Here is a 6000-nt window from a genome sequence, read left to right on the forward strand (position 1 = left end):
ACTTCCTGATCCCTCCCTCCCTCCCTCTCTCTCCCTTTCTCTCTCTCTCTCTCTCTCCCTCCCTCTCTCTCTCTCTCTCTCTCTCTCTCTCTCTCTCTCTCTCTCTGTCTCTCTCTCTCTCTTGGGTTTCACAGCCCTGGAAGCCTCCCATCAAATTCTTCCCCCACAGGAGTTCAGTCTAGTGGATCATCTGAACCCAGACATACATACACACAGACACACGCATGCATGAATGCATGAGCACGCACACACACACACACAGACACACACACACCCCAAGTGCTCCTGCTGGCCCTCACAGAGACCACCTTCCTAGATCCTGGCTTAGTCCCACAGACTCTTCCCCATTGCCCTGTGCCAACTCCGTGACAGCACTCTGCTATATATGCACAGAGAGTAGGTGCACAGACACGCACATACTTACACTCATTCACATTAGACAGAGTATAGACTTCACCTGTCCTCTGACTCGCTTGGCTACTGTACTAAGCACCCTTTGGAGCCAACAGCCAGCAATAGCAGTGGACCCAGGTCCTTGGCCCTACCTCTGTCCACGGATCCCAACCTGGGCACCTGGCCCCTGCTATCCTGGCCCAGGAACATTGTGGTTCCTCCCACAGAGTAGGAGAAATAGTCATAAGTACTATTCATAGCCCAGCAATGTAAAAATATACCTTCTGATTCTTCTTTTATTTTATATTTTATGTGTGAGTGCTCTGCATGTCTGCCTACACACCAGAAGAGGACACCAGATATCATTATAGATGGTTGTGAACCACCATGTGGTTACTGGGAACTGAACTCTGGACCTCTGGAAGAGCAACCAGTACTCTTAACGTCTGAGCCAGCTCTCCAGCCCCACATCTTCTGATTCTTAAAGGGAAAAAATTCTTCTTCCATTATCTTGGAATGTGAATGTTTCTAATCGCACTAAGAGCCTCTTGACATTCTGTGTGGACCACTGGGCCAGGTGGCTCAGTAGCAGAATGCTTGACCAGCATGCATGTGGTCCTATGCTCAATCTCTAATAGTGGCACACAAAAAAAATTTGCACAGAGCATAGCACCTACAATAAAAGCAAGTAGCAAAGGTTAAGAAGAATGTGACTGACAGCAGGCTACTTTCCTGACTGTAAAGCACCATCCAGAAGACTGTGACGGATAGGAAGAGTGTGGTCTGCTGTGTACCTAGTGCTTACTGAACGGATGTCTGCTTAAAACCTATTGAACCGTTTTGCTCCTATGTCATAACCTGTGGCACAGAGATGTTTGTCTTATACCCCTCCACCTTTTGTGACAGGCTCTCACCACATAGGCCAAGCTGGTCCCAGATTCTTGGTGATCCTGTCCCAGTCTCCTAAGTGCTAGGATTACAAGCATGTGTCACCAAACCCAGTTATTGTCCCCATCTAAAGAGAAGACATTGAGGCACAAATAATGTAAGTCCCTTACCCAGCCTCCCACAGCATATGTAGAAAAGCTAAGATCTGAGTTCCAGTAATTGGAACCACTGTACTACTTGTAAAAAAATAATAATGATGGCAGTAGGGAGATGGAAGAAATGACTCAGTGGTTAAGAGCACCTAGTTAGGTTCCCAGAACCCACGTCAAGTGGCTCACATCTACCTGTAACTCTAGCTCCTCGGGATCCAATACTTTCAACCTCTTTGAGTACCTGAAGACATATGCATGCATAACACACACACGCACACACACACACACACAATCAATCAATAAATAAAGCAAATATAACTGTAATAAGGAAAACAAGTTGCAGATATGAAGATTGCTCAGCACCACTCAAATTGGGATGGGAGAAAGAATAGAAGCAGGAAGCCAGGCCAGTGTGGTGGCCACATCCATAACCTCAGCACTGTGGGAGCTGACAATGAAGGATGATGCACTGAGGACTAGTCCAAGTTCCATAGCAAGCCTCTGTCTCAGACATTAAATCCTTCTGTGCCTGTCAAGTCATCAAAGACTGAAGTTGATGTTAGCTTCACATGCACATGGTGCTCATACATACATATATACGCATAAGACAAAAAATAATTAAATCTTTTCAAAACAGCATCTTTACCCACTGAGCCATCACCAACTCTGGAAGGACCCTTTGGAAGGAAAAGAAAATGGCATAGAAGCTGACTTAAGCAGGAAGTAAGCCTGAATAAAAGCATATTTACAACAGGAGAAACCTAGGCACATGGAATGGGATCTCAAACATGAGAGACTTATGCAAATCATTGGGGCGGGGTCCAGAGGGATGCACCTAAGAGACCTGCTGGAGCACACAAGGAATTGCCCCAGCTCTGTTTTAAGAAAAGGAGCTGAGGGTTCTTCCAGCAGCATCAGGTAAACAGGCCGGCTTCCCGGCCTGTGCTCCAGTGCCTGCAGATCCCCTGGGACCTGCACAGAGCTCCCAATCCCGGCGGGAGCCAAGCACCCCAGATTCCGGATCTTCGCTCACACCAACAAGACCAGGAAAGGAGAGGAGGCTGGGAGTCCAGCGAAGCAGCGGTTCTTCCAGCAGCATCAGGACCAGCATTCGGACAAGGAATAGAAGAACCACCAGATTATTGGACTTGCTAGCACCCACCAAAAGGGAACGCTGGTCCCCAGACCAGTAAGGGGCTCTTTCTGTACCCACTAGAAGAAGAGATGGGAAAGAGACAATACAAAAACACAGTCAGCAACAGAAAAACAAATATGACACCGCCAGATTCTAGAGACTCCACACCAGCAAGACCCCAACACTCCAATGCAGACGAAACAGAAGAGAACGACCTTAAAAGCACTCTCATGAAAATGATAGAGGCCCTAAAAGAGGATATTGGAAAATCCCTCAAAGAAATGGAAGAAAAAACAAACCAAAAAATGCAAGAATTGGAAGAAAAAACAAACCAAAAAAGGCAGAAAATGGAAGAAGAAATGAAGCAAAAAATGCAAGAAATGGAAGAAAAAACAAAGCAAAAAATGCAAGAATTGGAAGAAGAATCATACCAAAAAAGGCAGGAAATGGAAGAAGAATCAAAGCAAAAAATGCAAGAAATGGTAGAAAAAACAAAGCAAAAAATGAAAAAAATGGAAGAAGAAACAAACCAAAAAAGGCAGGAAATGGAAGAAGAAACAAAGCACAAAATGCGAGAAATGGAACAAAAAACAAACCAAAAAATGCAAGAAATGGAAGAAAGAACAAACCAAAAAATTCATAAAAGGCAACAAACGGACGAACAGATAAACAGAAAATTGCAAGAAGCAATGCAAACACTGCAAGGGTTGAAAACTGAAATAGAGTCATTAAAAAAAACACAATCTGAAGAAAGGCAGAAAATAGAAAAGCTGGACAAACAGACAGGCACTAACAATACAAGCATTACCAACAGAATAGAAGAGATGGAAGAGAGAATCTCAAGTGTTGAAGATACGCTAGGAGAAATGGATTTATCAACCAAAGAAAACCTTAAATCCAACAAATCCTTAACACAAAACATCCAGGAAATATGGGACACCATGAAAAGACCAAACCTAAGAATAATAGGTATAGAAGAAGGAGAAGAAATCCAGCTCAAAGGGGCAGAAGGCATATTCAACAAAATCATAGAAGAAAACTTTCCCAACCTTAAGAAAGACATGCCAATGAAGGTACAAGAAGCCTACAGAACACCAAATAGAGTGGACCACAAAAAAATCCCCTCGCCACATAATAATCAAGACCCCAAACATACAGAATAAAGAAAGAATATTAAGAGCAGCTAAGGAAAAAGGTCAAGTAACATATAAAGGCAGACCTATCAGAATTACACCTGATTTCTCCATGGAAACGCTGAAAGCCAGAAGGTCCTGGATAGATATTCTACCTACACTAAGAGACCACGGATGCCAGCCCAGACTACTATACCCGGCAAAGCTCTCAATCACTATAGACGGAGAAAACAAGATATTCCATGACAAAACTAGATTCAAGCAATATGTGTCCACTAACCCAGCCCTACAGAAAATTTTGGAAGGAAAACTCCAGCCCAAGGAAGCTAACTACAACCAGAAAAACATAAGCATTAGAGAATCTCTCTACCAACAGCCAAAAGAACAAAGGGGTGAAATTCCACACATAATTCCACCAACAACAACCATCGCAAATCGAAGAAGGATGAGCAATCATTGGTCATTAATATCCCTCAATATTAATGGCCTTAACTCACCCATAAAAAGACACAGACTAGCAGATTGGATTCGAAGACAGAACCCTTCCTTCTGCTGCATACAGGAAACACACCTCACCCTTAAAGACAGACATTACCTGAGAATTAAAGGTTGGGAAAAATTTTTCAATCGAATGGACCCAAGAAACAAGCCGGGGTAGCAATCCTAATATCTAACAAACTAGACTTTAAAATAAAATCAATCAAAAGAGATGAAGGAGGTCATTACATACTCATCACAGGTGAAACCCACCAAGAGGAAGTGTCTATTCTGAACATCTATGCCCCAAATACAAAGGCATCCACATTTGTTAAAAAACATTATTAGAACTTAAATCTCATCTAAAGCCCCACACAGTTATAGTGGGAGATTTCAACACACCACTCTCACCACTAGACAGGAATACCAAACAGAAACTCAACAAAGAAGCAAAAGGGCTAATAGAAGTAATGACCCAACTGGGATTAACAGATATCTATAGAACATTTCATCCACATAAAAAAGAATATACCTTCTTCTCACCACCACATGGAACCTTCTCAAAAATCGACCACATACTTGGCAACATATCAAACCTCAGCAGCTACAAAAAAATTGGAATAACTCCATGCATCTTATCAGACCACCATGCTTTAAAATTAGAATTCAACAACAACACAAATTGCAGAAAACCTACAAACTCATGGAAATTGAATAATGCTCAACTGCACCATCCCTGGGTCAAAGAGGAAATAAAAAAAGAAATTAAAGACTTCCTCGAATTCAATGAGAATGAAGACACAACATACCCAAACCTATGGGACACTTTGAAAGCAGTGCTACGGGGAAGTTCATAGCGCTAAATGCTCACATGAAGAAACAGGAGAACAGTTATACCAGAGAATTAACATCACAGCTGAAAGCTCTAGAACACAAAGAAGCACACTCCCCCAGGAGGAGTAGACGCCAGGAAATAATCAAATTGAGGGCTGAAATCAATAAAGTAGAAACCAGGAAAACAATACAAAGAATCAACGCAACGAAGAGTTGGTTCTTTGAGAAAATCAACAAGATAGACAAACCTTTGTCCAAACTTACCAAACAGCAGAGAGTGAACACGCAAATTAACAAAATTAGAAATGAAAAGGGGGACATAACAACAGACTCTGAGGAAATCCAGAGAATCATTAGGTCATACTTTGAAAACCTGTACTCCACAAAATTCGAAAATTTAAAGGAAATGGATGACTTCCTGGACAGCTATCAATTGCCAAAACTAAATCAAGAACAGATAAGCAATTTAAATAGACCTATAACCCCTATGGAAATAGAAGCTGTCATCAAAAGTCTCCCAACCAAAAAAAGCCCAGGTCCAGATGGCCTCAGTGCAGAATTCTACCAGAAATTCAAAGAACAGCTTATACCAATTCTTCTCAAAGTGTTCCACACAATAGAAGCAGAAGGGTCTTTGCCAAACTCTTTCTATGAGGCTTCAATAACCTTGATCCCCAAGCCACACAAAGATACAACTAAGAAAGAGAACTTCAGACCAATATCCCTCATGAACATTGATGCAAAAATACTCAATAAAATACTGGCAAATCGGATCCAAGAACACATCAAAACAATCATTCACCACGATCAAGTAGGTTTCATCCCAGGAATGCAGGGATGGTTCAACATACGAAAATCCATCAACGTAATCCACCATATAAACAAGCTGAAAAACAAAAATCACATGATCATCTCACTAGATGCTGAAAAAGCCTTTGACAAAATCCAACACCCCTTCATGATAAAGGTCTTGGAGAGATCTGGGATA

The sequence above is a fragment of the Mesocricetus auratus genome, unplaced genomic scaffold, assembly GCF_017639785.1.
Source record: "Mesocricetus auratus isolate SY011 unplaced genomic scaffold, BCM_Maur_2.0 Super-Scaffold_100010, whole genome shotgun sequence".
Lineage (NCBI taxonomy): Eukaryota > Metazoa > Chordata > Mammalia > Rodentia > Cricetidae > Mesocricetus > Mesocricetus auratus.